At 41.3% G+C, this 17603-nt stretch overlaps 1 protein-coding gene across 1 annotated transcript in view; it reads left to right on the forward strand.

Annotated features, from left to right (window-relative positions):
• The first annotated feature begins 16418 nt into the window (after positions 1–16418).
• SPARC (secreted protein acidic and cysteine rich) overlaps positions 16419–17603 on the forward strand; it is a 425399-nt gene continuing 424214 nt past the window's right edge. Inside the window, exon 1 of the mRNA XM_065643787.1 lies at positions 16419–16428. The gene's annotated coding sequence lies outside the window, so the exon portion shown is untranslated. The remainder of the gene's footprint in view (positions 16429–17603) is intronic.

A 17603-nucleotide genomic window follows, 5' to 3' on the forward strand; every position in this document is an offset into this window, starting at 1 on the left:
ATGATTATCATCTCTCTAAGGCAGTTAAAAGAACACGGTGCTGAGTCTTATAACAACCCCTGAGGGACTCGCCCACAGACGTACAGCCTGTCACGTCCTGTTGCACATGCACTGTATTTGGTAGGGTTCTCCCAAATAGGTGGTGCTGTCAGGGTTTGAGCTGAGATGCAAATCAGCACTGCCAGGACCTTTCAGTAAGAATTGTCACTCTTAAAATGAGAGGTGTGTGGTGGCAGATTGTTTCCAAAATTATAGTTTACGGCAGAGTGGAATCCTGACGTATCTCTCCCTTCCCAATTCCAGGAAGGAAAGTCTCCATTTCTTTTTGCGTTGTCTCTCTATCTCCACTCCTCCTTTGAGGCTGTGCAGGTGGCAAAGAAAGTGTACGTCTGCCTCTGAGTCTGCTCCGCATCAGGAATTACAATGCTTTAGAGACAAGAATCAAAGTAGAGAGCAGCCTGTTTAAAGTCAGGGTGGAGGCTGGTGTCACCTGTGAAGTCACATAAAGATCCAATATATTCTTGTTGTGTGTAAGTTATAAAAAAAGGAGACAATAAAGACTAACCCTGCCTCTTCCTCTCCACCTCCTGAAAATCCAGTATGCAACATCTAGGTGATTCCTACAAGCATCATGGACTATTTCTCTGCTCTGTTAACAAAGCAGATAAGAGAATACGTGATGGCAGTAGGCTGTCACCCTCTGTGTATGCCAGCACTGTTGGGTGATGACATACAGCTTGCCAGATATCTTAGGTTTTTACTGACAGCACAAACTGTAGCCTTTGCACTGCAGGCATGGGAGGTCAGAGTCCTTTCCTTGGTTCCGTGTGTCCGGGCCACAATGCAACTGAAACATGGAAAACACTGCTGGGCCCCCCTGCATCTGGAGACTGGGGACCCTCTTTACTTTCCCAGCAATGGTACTTCACCTCCTAAGCCAAGCACATTCCAGGTGTCGGCTCCTTTTGGAGCAGGCATTCAGCACTAGCGAGGGTGATGAATAATGCAGAGTCCATCACCATTCCTTTGGTTGGCTGCTCTGGACATCGGTGTTTCACATCACTGATGGCTTCATCTGCACAGACACCAGTTCATGGAACAGCTTGTGGTGGTGCTCCATACCTGAACAGACCATGGCCACGGCTGACCTGTGCTGAGGCAGGGACACCCAAGAGACCATGGCCATGGCCAACCCATGCCAACGCTGTGGCCATACATGAATCAGGACAGAGCTGGGACATAAGAAGCACTGTTACATGCAACCTCGATTCAACATCCATTGCCTCACCAAAGATTTGGGACAAACCGAGTGTGACCTGGAGTGAAAACATGAAAAATTCAGACTGGAAAGGAGGGAGGATAGGCACCTGACTTGATTTGAGGCTAGGGGAGAAAAGATGTTTACTTAAGTACTTTTTATATTGTTTGTGGTTTCTTTTTCTCAATATACGAATCACTTATTAGAAATTTGTATTGACTGGCAATAAAATAATTCAAGTAAAAATTCCTAAAATTGAGACTGTTTTGCCCATGACACTCCAGGCAAAGGGAATGATCTCTTGAGTCCTTATCAACTCAAAAGAATATGACTGGCAGGCTGGGAAAGACCCTTCAGCAAATTTAGTTGTTAGACTCTAGCAGTTCAGTTAGTATATTTTTTTCACCCCTGAGGCTCATATTTTCTTATGCTCCTGTTTCGTCTTATTGGGGTGTTTTTTAAGAATAATGGGAGGGAGACAACTTCTGCCTCTTACCTTCTCCCTGGTACCTGCCAAGTCCTTTCTTTTGAGTTTGGAAGCAAATGAGGATTCCTTTAACAATGTACTTTCTCTGTTATCTCATTCTCAGACTGAGATTTACACCAATTTAACAGATGCTTTTCTAGAAACACCAAATTCATTCAAAAAGCCCACAATTCAAATTCCAAAAATTTCTCCAAGTTGTAAATAGCTGAAAGCAAATTTTATATTAGGAAGTTCTGAGTTGCTCTAAGCAGGGACACTGGCACCAGCTATAATTAATAAATTAAAATTCAGGTTGCTCTGTAGACATTAAAGCTTCCCTGAATCCTAAAGCTTGAGTAGTTCAGCTTTGGAGATGTTTACAAATATTGAAAGTCGTCTGAAGCCTTTGGCTCTGGCTTCCATTTTTTACTAGTAACAGAAATGAGGCCAGTGTTTAACTTTTTCAGAGTTTGGTCCTCAACAGCAGCAGTCAAAGCCCATGATAGTTGATTCATTTTCAAATGTAATTCAGAGGCTTATTCACAGGCAGGACAAAACCAGCAATTCAGTTCATGGTGCATGTACTTGAGCTGTCTGGGGAAACAGCTGCTGAAAAAAGATATTTGCCATGAAACCTAGGGTTCACCAGGAGTCATCCTGCAGCTAACAGAGAGCAGATTCCAGTAACGCAGCCTATCTGCACTGCCATTACCTGCCTCTGTTTATCATAGCCCTACAGGCTGAAAATTCCTGAGCGTACAGAGACGTGACAGCCTAAGGGACAAACGGACTCAGATAGCGGTTGGGAGCTTATCTGGCCATGGAAAATTAATTAGCAGTATGGCTTAGCTGCTATTGTTCCCTTTGGTCAGCAGAAGACCTTTTGTATAACGAGCTTCAGAGCACAAACTTCTTCACTGAACAACAGAAAGGAACTTTCTTCATCTGCAAGAAAGATTCTGTTTGCAGTTGGCTGGGGGAAGAGCTTCCTCTTAAAGCAGATGGGCTAATTAGATGTTGTGAGATGTATACATGGTCCGAGGATTCAGTGCAGCCCTTGGAACTGGAACCTGGAACTGTCTCTGGGCTGTTGATCATCTTTGTACAGGGATCTGCTAAGGGATCAGAGCTGTTACTATTTCCACAGATTTCCTGCGATGTAACCCCAGTCTGACTGCTTCATCCTGCTGCATCTTTCACATCCCGCTCTTCCTGGCTTTTCTGCTTGACCATTCAGAACATCTTTGGTGTCCACATTAAAGGAAATGGAGAACACATGGCAAAAGGGAAATGCTCAATGCACCCACATCTTTGCTGACAAATAGCCTGTCAAATTGCTTTTGCAAACAGATAAAATCTGTGCGTAGTTACTACATCACTCTATGAACAGCCTTACATAGGTCTGATCATGAAAAGAAATAAATCTTTTGCAGCTGTGGAAAACACTGGTCCTTTTTTACATTATCTCTATTCAGCCATCCAAAGTATTGTCATCCATGTGGCTGAAGAGAGCCCACTCTGCCTTCATCCTCACCTAGTAAAGTCTATCTCTGAACAGAAGTCTGAAATATCTCCAGGACAGCATGTCCCTTGATAACAGCAATCTACCCCCTAGAGCACTGAAGTCTGGAGCTTAGAGACATTTTTCTGCACTCCTTTCAGAGTAAACTCTCTCAAATTTGGGAAAAATAAGTTATTTGTAAAGGAGGAAATGAACAGTAGAAGAGCCATCACAGCACCTCCCACATTAAAAGTTTACTAAAACTAAGAAATAAAAAGTTAGAGTCAGGATTCTGCAGAATTCTCAATCTGTGAAAGCAGCATAACACATTGATCATTTAGGCAGTCAATATTGCTCCTACATTGGTCACCAAAACACCCTTCTCTGCCTCTTGCTGGAGCCTAACAGAGAGATATAAGACCTACAGACCTGACAATAACACACATTTTCAAGAGATCTCAACAGAGTTTTTTACTCATGGCTATTCCTGTCTTTTTGCTAAATGCCTCATTTTAGCCCACCTCTCACATCTGAATATTGCTGTTTGACTGACCCTCATTGGAATACACTTTTTCCCCCCCCGCCAGCTTGTGCTGCACAAGTATCTTACTGTGCTGCCAAGAAATATTATAGCTAATATGAGGAGGGGTTAACTGGGAAAGGAACAGCAAAAAGCAGCCACAATCCCCCCCAGCTTCTTCTGTTCTCGGGTAAAGGATTGCTCCTTTGCATGAGTTGGTGGCTGCAAAACAGCTGCACTACCCTGATACCGCATGCTGCTGTGGGTGATGGGAAAAAGGCATTTCTGCCTCAGCAAGGGAAAGAAATCTTGCAGCTGGCATTTTATTTTGTTCCGGTTTGAGACAAAATAGTTCTGTGAAGAGAGCTAGTGACAGAGAAATCAGGAAAGGACTTAGGTGTGAAACTTCAGACATCTTTGAATGATTTCAGCAGATTTCCAGTTAAAACTATGGTAATGAAACAAGATCACCATTTTGGTAAACACATGCTGTCCTCATAAAACCAAAAGTTTTAATTTACTTTGACAGGGCTTGGGTGTCCGCTCTGGCAATTATGATCCTTAACTCAGGGTTTGGGGTTAGGGAATGAAAGAGACGATGTCAAGAATTCCAGATCTTTTTCCACACTCAGCAAATTAATTACAATTTAAGTACTGGTAATGCTCATGCTGTGACTACAAACACAAAGAAAGTCTTGCTGTTCTACAACGTTTGGATTTAGAGGGAAAGAGGGACGGAAGGTAACAGCTCTTTACATATTTTCTCCCCGATACCCATCTTAGCACTGCAGTCCTATTTATTCTGTGGCTACACCTCTACAGGCAGACACACTCTCTGTATTTTTTAATCTGTTTTAGAGTTACTGCTGTTCTGACTTAGCCTTACTCCTCCTCCTCTCAGCAAGCTTAAACTGTCAAAGACAGCCAGCGTGGTCTATCGGCACGGAAGCAGGTATGCTAGTAAACATAGGGGTTTCAGCGTGACACTGGTGTTCACACACCAGCCTGCAGGTTGGCAGGGGCTGGAAGAGTTCCCGTTACATATGTAGCTTATAGGTCACGTAACAGTCACAACGTCTACTTGCTGGTACAACTTCTCACTATATAAAACCCATATTAGCAGATGCTATCTCACCAGCACCCCAAGGAGCCAGATTAAATAAGATGGCTCAAAAATGAAGTGCTTTACACTTTATCTTACTGTTTTGGCCCTATTATTCTTGTGGCCAGACACCAAAACAATGCATGACTGATAAAGGACCACAAAGGAAACCACACAGTGCCCTGGGTGACCTCCAAGTTCAGTATTTCACAGTGAATTCCTACCCACATTCTGTCTTCATCTGAGCTGGAGCAGTGTGGTTGCCATCCTTATCTGCCATCTTTTGCATGGGGTACCAAGTTGCTACTCTCCCTCCTCCCACTATATATTTTTAATTGCAGGAAACTTGAATTAAATAGAATGCTAAAATTAGTGTGATTGATATTTGCAGCCTGAAGGGTTGTCCATCCCAGGTCTCCCCCCTACCACCACAAACAGAAGGCACGGCTTAGCTAGATGCACCAGTAGACATCAGTAAGCCATTTCTGGCTTCCAAACAGCTTCACAGTGAAAACCATCTGAGTAATGTAACTCCTCCATTATCCTCCTGACTACCGTCCTAATGTGCTCTGTCTGGGAAAAGCAGATTTCCCGAGAGCTGGTGAGAGATGGGGCATCAGTGACTTCCACCAGCTTCAGATGAGATTCACAGAAATATATTATAATGATTTCTAGGGAGAAAATGCAAGGCAAATGCATAGATAGCATCATCATTATGGTAAACCAAGCAGTCCACTGGGCATCGTTCCTCAGAAGTCTCATCTCTCTGTACTCAACATGATTATCATGCTGTTCTCTACATTCCTGACTTACATTTTCTCTGGTTGCAGGGCTTGCTGCTGTTTGATGTGTTTTATCTCAGACTTATGTTTGATGTATTTTAGAAGCAAACAGAAGTATGAAAGTGGCCAGAGGAGAACTAGGACTGGGCAGATCCAAAGGAGCTTGGATATATTTGATAACAACTCAAATTATTTGTTTTGCGTTCAAAAGATGAGATTGAGTTCATAGACCTTTCCCCTGTAATTTAAACCGGGATTCTTTTTCTTGCAAAGAAGATTCAATTTTTCCTTTTGTCATTGAAGAAATGTGTTATCCTGGCTAAAATGAGGCTTGCAGGCTGACACTAAAAGGTGCTTTCTCTGTAAAATATAGACTTTTTTTTTTTCTCCTTTCTATAATAAGTCATCCTGCTGAAACATTCTCCTTGGATTTTTCCACTCTCTCCAGTTAATTTCTTCCCCATGCCACAAGGCAAGGAACTGCTAAATGACAACTTGTACACCAAAGAATAAAATTCCTATGATCACTCCAGGCATCCAAGGCATAGAGCATCTGATGTAGCCATAAATTTAATGCAGATTACATCATTTTTTTAGTAGATACTCTCTGTTCATGTCAGAGCTATAGGTATGTACCTGTCAGCTGGAGATGAGCAAGAAATCACCCATCCTCTAACAGCTAAAAGTATCCAATCCAAAAACTGTGTGCACAAGGACATCTAAGCAAGTTAAGATGGTTTACCTGAAGGTTTGAAGTGAAAGCATATTAGTTTAACTGCATTAAACTCCTGTGAAGATGCTTTTATTCAAGGCACCTTTTCTGCCTCCTGTAATCAGTCTGGATGATATATTAAGAAGTATTGCTACTAATTACTTTGAAAATTATGTGACCTGGAAATCAAAGACACTTTATGTTCTTAGCTGTGAAGATATTCATCTGAATTTAATGAATTTATTTAATTTAAAGCTTTCATTTATTCCCATTTCAGTGTTGCTGCTTCGAAGCTGAAGCAGCATGTCTGAAGTGTGATGCATCCAAATGATTTTGTGGTAACCATCACTTTGGTTATTGGAACAAAGCTAAGGAGAAGAGAGAAGAAAATAGAAAAAAAAAAAAAGAAAGAAATAAAAAAGAGAAAAGAAAAAAAGAAAAAATAAAATGAAAATTTCAGCAACTATTTTCTTGAATATTTAAATGAGTTCAGTCTAACTATATACATCCTCTCATCTGTTAGTTCTCTGCAAACACTAACAATTGACTTTTACTCACAGGGATGTTTGTAGAGAGCTAATTTCAAAGTGGCATGTATATTTGCACATACCCACTTATGCATGTATCTGTCATGGAAATATTTGTATATTCACCCAAATAAAGAAACTGGAAAATGCTATGCAACTTGTCTGTCCAGTCAAGATTAATGAACCTGAGGCCTAGTGTTAGTAGAGGATTTTGATATCATATAGAAGTCTGTGGTGAATAAGGATGCATATGGTTCATATTAAGCATGTTAAGTGTGCTGTTGAATTGGAGCTTGCAGGGAATAGTCACCAAGAGGCTGGAGTGGGTCTGTTCCCTTCAGTTAAATGCCTGGAGCACTGGGGACATTTGGGTCTGTTGTCAGTTTTCCTGCAAGCAGCGAGACTGAACGCTGGACAAATTGTTGTTTGTGAATTATTCCCCTACCGCTTCTTATAAATGAGTAATTTTAACAGACGTAACAAGTGGAAGGGAGGAGGAGAAATGACTAACAAATTGAATGAAATAGATTGTCAATATTTATTTGCATGAGAGATTGAACATGGAAATTTGCCACAATTTCTGGTGATGCTAACACTGTAGCACTGCAAAGTAGAACTATCCATAGAACTCTACATTTAATAAGCATGAAGCATTCGTCATTCTCATTAATTGTGATGAGAAAAAGACGTATGAAAGTCAATGGGCAAATTCTCTTTCCACTCAGGTGGCTCTTAGTGTCATGCTTTGGCTGTAGGACCAAAACGGATAAAACTGTGTGGTTTGATTTTCCCATAGCTTAATTTTGTGAAATGATCAAGGAACTCAATTGAAAGCAGAAGAGAAATACAAGGAAAAAGGATATTCATTAATGTAATGCAGGACAAAAAATATGAAGGAATTTAATAAGATTTTAATAGGCTGAAAAGGATTACACAAATTCATGTGTTAAACACAACAGGCCTGGGTGCCAAAATTAGAAAACTCATGGTCTTCTAATTGCCAGAAGGAGGCAGAAATGCAAGCTGAAGGGTCTATGTTTCCTTGTTTTTTACATTCTCTTTGTCGGCACTTCGTGCAGGCCTTGTGGGAGATCAACTAAACAGCTGGAGGAACCTGGTCCTCACTGGTCTCCTGTTTGTAAATACAGGATTTAAATACTGCCATTACACTGAAAGAATTGCAGCTATTCAATTGAATGGCTTGTTTAGTCAGCAGATCAATAATTAAGGTAATCTTTTTACCCAGACAGTCAATATTGAAGACATTTAAATATTTCTTCTTTGTTTTGGCAGAACATATTTCTCTTATAAAATTGTTTTAATGAAATTGTACATTTGTATGGCACCGTGTTGATTTTTATTACATTTTCCTGAGGAAAAACATAGAACTTAAACATTTTGACAGTGTCAAAATATTCTCTTTTGATCTTCTATGAACATTTTGATTTTTGGGGGTTTGAAATGACATTTTGCAAATATATTGCATATTATCAATCAGGAGATAATTATAACACTAAAATGAAATAAAAGTTCAAGTGACAGTGTGATTTTTATTGCAATAGAACATTTTGATAGCCCCACAGCAATATTTTTTCCCAGTTTCAAGGAAATTTCTAAAATTTTGTTTTCCCTCAGATTAATCCAGCATGTGGCGCATGTGGCCCCTTGCTTATTATGCACAGTGCCTTCTAATCTTTATTAGTTAGAGGCTTCTATAATTTCCTGAGTTTTTGATAGCATATAACAATTATTTATATTAATTTCCTTCTTTTTCATAAACCTTCCGCATTTTTTCTCCCCTGTACAGCATGAAACAACTCTGAGGGAGCAGCCTTATTGACACCAAAGGTCTGTTGAGATGCTGCAATGCTCTTCAGAGATACCCAACTTATTTCATCCACACCATGCAGCTCAGGTGCAAAACAAGCACAGCAGCCTGCTGAGAGCACAAAGCATCCATGACAAAGAGAAACAGCACCAGCTTCTGCCCCAGGCCTTAGGCTTTGAAAGGCTGGAGATGTTTTAGTGATTCCAAGAAGGATACCAAAATTTTACTCCAGACCTGCTGAGGTGTAACTATGAGTATCCTTATTCAGAGGAAGAGACTCTAGAGTCACTGAGGCTCCAAGAGACTTTTCTTCCCATCCCTCCCCCTGCTGCCTTTGAGGCTTTTCAACTCATTTATTACCAGACAGGAGCAGCCCATGGGTCTCTGCAGACTGCTGGTTTCATGGCAATCAGTCTGCTGCAATGAGCCGCGTCTGAAACTCAGCTTCCTTGGACCGGACACATCTCCTTTACTGCATAGATTTCTGCTCTAAGTGAAGAGTTTATTCTAAGAAGGAAGCACTTGGCATACACCTTGGGGCTGTTAAATCCATGGCCTGTTTCTGTGGCCTGATTCTGCTCTACAGGGTGGGAGTAACTGCTCTGAATGTACTACTGCACGTATAAAAGTCAGAGTTTGAGTATTCCTGCATCTATTTTTAAATAAGACTTCATGTTGTAGCAGAGGAGACTATGGCAGACAGTTAAATTCATTATTTCATAATTTGAAAAAAGCACAAGATTGAAAGAGAATTAAGCCAAAATGACCTTATTTTAAAATTCAAATTCTTTTTGCAAATAATGTTGGGTCTTCATTTACTCAGTACTGGGTTGATGTACGTAAGTGGTGGATATTTATACATATATCTCAGCTAGAAATTGGAAAAGAACGAGAAAAAACACTTTCCTTGTAACCTTCCCAGAATTTTAAAGCTCTTAAACATTAGCACAATGTCCATTCTAGACAGCCATGGTAACATCTAAATCTGAATGCTGATCCTCAGCAGTGTACCTGGAAATATCCTGATTGAAGGAGGCAGGAATGAATTAAGGATGAACACTATGGACCCTTTCCAGCTCTGTATGCCTTATTTACCCCTAATTGACCTGATGTTTGTCTCCAAAGCCAAAAGTTTGGACTAGCCAATGATGATCACAAAAAACCTCTGAAGTTCAAACTGTGTGGGAGCTTATGTATGTGTGCATGTGAGCAGACGACAGGACGTGCAGAATTCACCAGATTCAGCAATCTCTAGTATTAACCGTGTCTAATTGGAAACATTTCATTCACCTTTGATCTTAATAGCTTTTTGAAAGTGGCAGCCCAAATGCCTACTGTCAGAGCATGGGCTTCAGAGTCCAGGACTGAGTAGGATAAATCTACGTCTCAGCTGCCTTTGATTTTTAATATCTCTGACTTATTAGCAGCACCTCCATCCACCCACTTCCTTGTTCCGCTCTAGCCCCACTGTCCCTCTTGAATCCCAGCAACTTCGGAGGAATGGAAGTTGCAAAGAGAGAATGGAGAATGTATATTTTTAATTAAAAAAGTGTTCGTAAGCATTTAAAATATTCATTAGGAAAAAAAAAAGTCCCAGAGCTATAATTCTAAGATCAGCATCGTCAGGGAAATGCAAAATCCTGAACATTAAAATATTCTCTTCCAATTTTCCTCCTTCTAATAATAGTCAAATGTGCTCAAATCTCCAGGGATGTCCATCTGTAAAAAGAATTATGCAGCCTCCCCGTGGAAACTTATTATTTTGAAAATTTGGATTCATCTGCTCATCTGTTTCCTTAGACACTATTACAAGTAACGCAGCTGGATTCATCACTGTGTTGGAACTGATGGGATGTGCCTGATTGCAGCATCTTCCAAGTGGGATTGGAAGTTTAGGTTTAGCTTACCCACCCATAGAGAGTTTATTTTTTCTTGCTGCAAGATACATCAAGAATGATTTGAAAAACAAACACAGCAACAACAACCATAAAATCCCTCTGAAATCAGACACTTTGATCTGAGTGCCTAGGCTGTTAAGAAGATGATCTCCCAGAACAAAAGGCACAAAAGAAATATTTATGAAATGAAAGGCTTGTTTTCAAAAAACGACACAGGGATGTAAGGTTGATCTTCTAGCTACTAGCAAGGACGTCTTTACTTCTAGGGTAATACTAATTATCCTATGGACTTCTGCAACTCTTTTCACCACAACATGTATGTTCAGAAAGCTTGGTTAAGTAGCTAACCCATGTCTCAGTAAATCTGGGTTCTAACCCAGGTTCATTACAGAGATCTCATGACTTAGGTAGGTTGTGACTTTTTATCATTTTGATGCCATTGACATTAGCAAATTATTGCTCCCTTGGAGCAAAACATCCATCTATTTCTAAGAAGCTCATATTCTGCATATTGAAATGGTGTACTTCAACGGGGTTTAATCTCTCCTCAGATGTTTACATGTCACCTTAATATGTCCTCCCTGTTTCATGGAGTGCAGTATGCTTAAGCTGTTTGTTTATCACATTATCCAGTCAATGGTTATTTTGATAGACAGCGTGACAGTTATCTTTCCAAATTATTATGCTGGCATGAAAAATGGAAAACCTGGGTTTGTGAATTTCTTGTGAGAAGACAATACAAGAATTTGTAGCTGGTGGTAAAGAAATACCTTCTGATAAATGGGAAAATAAAACCTGAGCCTTTCTTCAGGGTAAGGACACTGATTATTTTCCTGAGTTTAATATTATTTTATCCAAGCACTGCAGTGATGAATGAGGAGTGCATTGCTCCAGTCTCTGCCCTTTCATTTCAAACTCCTTACTTAGTACTTTTGACAGGAGTAAAGACTGGTGCTCTAAAAGGATGTTAGTTGTAGCACCTACTAATATTCAGTCTTTACTACCTAAAATGGACACCTGGGAGCCTGAAGCACAGGAATAGGAATGTATTTCACGAAGCACACATAGGTGTCTTAAACCTGGCTAAAAAGGGAAGTTGCTGACAGCAATAGACAGTATAATAGAATTCAGTTTAATACACCACCTTTCAAATTCCAAGTACCCCAAAGAGCTTTACAAAGTAATAAGTTAGGAGAAGGTAGCAGTGGCATAGCAATGCCATAAATAAACACTGTGGCTATTATTCAGTTTAGCAATAACTCATGCTATTTAGACATTAAGGGCTAGATTTAGCCTAGTTTTCCACCAGGCAACATCCAGGCCTGGGGTCTCTCAGGGAGAATTTCAAGCCACAGAAGACATACATTGAATAAAGAAATCACATTTTCTGAAAAGAATATGATCTGAAGAGTTACTAGAGTTGGTGAAAAAATGAGTAGTCTCACGTTTTCATATCTGAACCAACTCATGGTTTTGAGAAACAAATGAGATCTCTGAGGATAATTGGACCTGAAAGGTTATGTGTGCCTATGAGCTGATGGCACCCGTGGAAGCAGTTACCTCACTGGTCCTTAATGGACACCTTATTTCAAGAGGTAATGGAGACACTCTGTTAGCTTTCATCTCCATAAATAATAATTCTAAATTTAGTCCTGACTGTGTGAAGGCTTGTGGAGCTAATAAATTGCTTGTCAAAGTTCTCATGAAAATAAAAGGCAGATAGGAGGGAGCGAGGACTAAACTTGGTCTGTGCCTTCTGCATGGGCCATGCTTGAGCCCTGATGAACAGCCCATGGCTCTATGTCATGGCACTTAAACATGGGTCTCACTTCCCTGTACTGGAACAAAGACAATCAAATGATGCTGTGCCAATTCTGGATGGGAAGAGATACATATGATACTGTCTTCACTAGGTCCAAGCAATTCATGGCTCATCTGTCTGTGATCATATGGAAATCCTTTGTCCTGTCTGAGTGTGTTAATCTATCTAGGATAATGCCACAAAGCAGAGAGGACTTCCCAGAAAGCCAGATGCTGTACCAGTCCTGCTTTTCTCCTTTGAGCTGTGCTTAACAATACATCAAGTTTGTGTCATCATTCACATCGTGGCAATTTACTTCCCGCAAAGTGTAAATTCTCTTCCCTGGAGGGGGATGGCTGTAGGCTTTGCTCTGAGAACAAGAGCCATCTGCAGGTTGTCCTCCCTCTATTCCTCCCTCTCCCCTATGAGATCAGGCATTTGTACACGCTTCCTGCTCTCCTCACAGGCTGATGGAATTACTCCCCTTGGCTTCTCCGAGGGTGATCCACTAACTTGGTGGCATATGGTCAAGCACAACACTGCTGGGTACGCAGAAACGTAAGACTCCGTGAGATTATCTCCATGAACAGAATGAAGCTGCACATAATGCACCATTAGAATGGAGGGTTCTGCATCCCTTTAGGGATTACAATCTAAATAAAGGATAAAGGAGCTGCAGAGCTTCTTGTGCACCAAGGAGCTGTGTGTGAAGAAAAGGTTGGGCTCATAGCTTTGTGGGTGCACCTGTGTGTCTCACAGGTTTCCAGCTCCTTGGACATGTCCACAGTGCAGCCCCACGTGGAGCACAGGCCAGAGTGATCACTGTGGGCTTCCTGCAGGACTGGGTGAGGATTCGGCCAGGGCCAGCTGAGCATATTGGTGGGGCTCCTGGAAGGTCTCATCAGAAGTAGCAGTCATGACAGTTGTGAACCAGAGCTGCAGAGCTGAATCCAAGGGCAGCTGTCCTTGGAGGAGTGGGAAGAAGTGAAGAAGAGCAGAGGGAATGAGGAGGCGAAGGTGATTGTCACTCATTACATATAGGGACTAAAATTAAAATTCATCTCAGTCGTTAGAGTCTCAGAATACTAGCTGCTGTGTTCAAGGTTTGAGAAGCATTTAGAAATCCTGGGATTTTTTGAGGCAGCAGAAGACTCCCAGGCCCTCATCATTCATCTCCTCCCCCTAACTAGCTCCTCTGTCAGCTTAGCTTCCTCTGTTTTCGAAATCCCCTCCACTATCCCAAGATGACTGGCAAGCTAGGAGCATCACAGAAGGTGTGTTAGTCTCCTTAATTTATGTAAAACCAAATTATTGCTTCTCTGCAATACGATAAAGGAGCTAAGACACGTGAGGTTAGAAATGAATTGAGGGCATCCCCTGCCTTTTCCAGTCTGCTGCACTGAAGAGCTGGAATCCATTACCCAGCACACCTACAATATCTCACATTCCCACACAGATTAATTTTAGGCTGATTGGCTCATTGCTTTTACACCTTGTGTGCAGGTGTAAAACTTGATCTACAATGTTCAGATTTAAACAGTCTATATTGCCAGTTTCTGGAATGGTGCTGGTACGCACAAAGGATTGTCAACAAATAGTCACATTACTTTTATTTCCAATCCAAACACAGCATCTTTCTTGATTCCCTCCTCTTAACCAATTCAAACAAAAACTCTTAAGGGTCACTTTTTCATGGCAGGCTGCCAATATCTTGTGGGGATTTGATTTCTGTTGCAGACTCCAAAAAGGGAATTCCTGAGATGCCAGAGAAGAAAATGAATAAAAATCCCACAGGTGTAGGATGGGGTATAATGAGTTGGCTGGAGGATGATTCCCTCTCATTACAAATCTGAAGATTTTGTTCAGCTCTATAATAAATATCAAAGACCTGTTGAATGCAAACATCAAACTGAATGGAGCCAGTGAGGGTACGTTTCAACTGGAGGACACATGCCGGCTGCCCCATCTGGAAAAAGGATATGTCAACCCAGACAGCTCTAAATCAGCAACTACAACTTTTATAATCACAGACATTAGCATGAATCACACAGCTCTTTGACTGCAAGCTACTTGGAATGCAAGCTCTTCCCTTTGGGGAAGGGGTTACCTGCAGGCCAACAGCAGCACCAGGGAACACGTCCAGCTGGCCCACAGCTGCAGTGCAGCACTAAGGTGTGCCAGGCTGAATAGCAGAGTGTGGCTGTGGCTGTGTCCTGGAAGCTGGACAAGTCTATAAGTACTTTATTTTTTACTAGATTACATGTGAAGACTGCGCTATTTGGAAGCTTTTATTTATTTCGATTTTTTTTTTCCTGTCTGTGTTGAAATCAGCTTAAAGCCCCAAAGAAGCATGTATCACAGCTTGGGAAAGACAGTTCCTTGTCTCTTGTGCTCTGGCCTGCACTTAGTCTATCAGACTTCAGCATGGGGCATTAAAAAGCGAAACAAAATATGCAAGACTCAGTCCCATCATGATGGGGCAGGGCATCAATGAAGAAAAAAAAAAATAGTTTCTTCTTCTTGGTTTATCCAGCTGCAAAGCAGATTGTGACTTCTGCCCTGGGGATGTTTCATGGCAGGCTCATCTGTGACCTGCATGATATGCAAATCCCAGCTGCACTGCAGTCTGTGTCTTCCTGTGGGACCTGCAAGTCCTGCCGAATCATGTGGGAAGGTCTTCTGGCTCAAAGTGTTGCAAGATAAGGAGCATGCAGGTCTATTCACACTACTGTCACAGCAGCTTACTGCAGTGTTATCTAAGTTAGTTTTCAACTAACTGGTCTGGGATTTAGTAGGAGAGAGCAATTAAGGCAGGATGGAGTTTAGCAGAGCAAATGATCCCTCTCTACTGCTGTGACCTGATGTTACTCCTACCCAAGGTATTAAAAACCCAGCAACCCTCAGGACTCCCCCAGGTCTTTGCAGACACCTGCAGTACATCTGTTGCTTAAATTTAGGAATGCCTACAATAAAAAGAACTCTGGTTCCCAAACAGAAGCAGCATGGGCAAATGCAGCATCCTTCCAGCTTGCTGTGCACAAAAGAGGGCAATGAACTTTATTTCCTGAGCAACTTTTCCATCATCTTTCCTTCCCCACCCCTGCTGTTGTGCCTGCTAATGCCTGTAACCATTAACCATGAAAATGGCACCCATTTGTCTCCTTCTCCGCAGTGCCCCAAGTATATTTGGACTCTAGCCAACAGGAGCAGCAATTCAATGGACACGCAGCACTGCCTTGAGTGTGTATTCACGAGTGCATGTTAATGCAATTACAAGCCTGAATGAAGCTCTTTTCCCCTTCATAAAGAGCTTCAGCCCTGCAATCCTAAATCTGCAATCCAGTAAATTTGGGTAAAACAAGGGGTTTTTAATAGGAAGGTGTAGTTTTCTTTTTTTTTATTATTCTATTTCTTCAATTGTGTGTGATGCTAAATGGCTTTAAGCAGCCATTTAACCACCCACAGAGAGAAACTAGGTTTACAAATTTTCTTGCTGCATAGTTTTGCTACGTGTGCTCCCCAGAGTATTGGCATTTTGTTTGTTTTCCTCCTTAGAGAAATGGATGGATCCAATTTGCAACCTCAACAAAATTGAATAGACGTTAATTCCCCCCTCACCCCCCTGTTTTTACAGTCTAGTTTGGTGGAGATTAAAAAAAAAAAAAAAAGGAAATAAAAGAAAATCAATGACAGCCAGAAGATACAACGTACAGAAGACAAAAGCCAGAGGAGCCCTTTTATTGCAAGAGTAAACCTGGAAAGGAGGATACATTTTTTGTGAGTAAAGGAAAATAAATGAGAATGACAAGAGCGATGAAAGGTCTACGCAACGTGATTCTAACGAAAGACTGGATGAGCTGGGGTTTTTAGCCTGAAGAAGAGAAGATACAGAGGCATGTCACAACAGCCGTTGTCCTTTAAAGAGGCAGGGAACAGTCCCCTTGCAACAATCACACTAGACACAACTGGAAATGATGGACTTACACTGCAGCAAGGCAGATTTAAGACAGAGATTAGGAGAAAAGGGACTGCAGAGGTGAAGATGGCACAGAAACCTGAGGACCACCCTGGAGAAGGCAAGGAGACCCCACCATGGCCACCCTGGACACAAGTTCACACATTTGCCAGGCATAGGAGTGATCCTATCTTGGACTGGGGGAAGCTCCTAACATCATCCTCCTGCTTTGGTAGGAATATCTTACTGAAATAATTTATTTTTTATCTCCTTGGGGGATGGAAGCACCTGGGAGCCTGCCTGTGCTCAGTAGATGCAGCTTCACTCTCCTTCACAGATGTCTTCCCATGCAAAGCTTTCCTTCTCTGCCTATGCCCGGACACTTTCTGTCTCTGCTATTCATCATACAGAGTTAAAAATTCAAGGGTTGGTTTTGATTATCTTATTACTATGGTGACCAGGATGACTTTCATGCCCATCTGCACATGGTAAGGTGCTGCAAACCTTTACTTCATTGCAAAGCAGGAGAATTGTTACCTGTGGGTTTTTTGCCTCGTAACTTAGTGCCACCTCTGTGCAGGAGCTGGATCTGCAGCATAATGCAGTTATCTATTAAGCACCATTTTTTGGGGAGCACCAGAGAGCCAGGATCTGCATGGATGCCTTTTGTTTACCAGATGGAGAGTAAGATTTCAGTTTGAACTAATGTCCCCTAAAAGCCTAAAAGGTGCCAAATCCAGAGGATGAAAATGTATTTGTATAATATTTAGAGTCTTGTAAAGGAGACCAGGTTGTCATATAAGGAAGAATGTAAACCCAGATATGACTAAGGCTAAGAGCTCTGTTAAAGTACAATGGAAATAAAAAGAAGATAACTATGAAAAAAGGAATGATGGAAATATTAAAGAAACAACAGTGAGGATTGGCCTAAGATCTGGGAGATGGATAGGACTCGGGAAACAGCCTCCAAGCAGAGCTTAGAGCAAAGGCTTTAAGATCTGACTATCTCCATTTCATTATTGTTAATGGAATCTCCCATGTCCAAATGAAAGACTAATTTAAGTCTTACTTAAATATGCCTTGAGTCATTTCTATGCATTTAAGTCTTAGTTAATCTTCCTTAACTCTTTTTGTCACTTCCTTTGAAAGAAAGATGTGCTTAATTAAAGGAACTGTCAACTTTATTTTAGTCTTAAGAATTTTTTGTGGTAACTTAGAAAGGTTTGGTCATTATTGCAGTCTAAGATCTAGTA

Source organism: Caloenas nicobarica, chromosome 13, assembly GCF_036013445.1.
Source record: "Caloenas nicobarica isolate bCalNic1 chromosome 13, bCalNic1.hap1, whole genome shotgun sequence".
In the NCBI taxonomy this organism is placed as follows: Eukaryota; Metazoa; Chordata; class Aves; order Columbiformes; family Columbidae; genus Caloenas; species Caloenas nicobarica.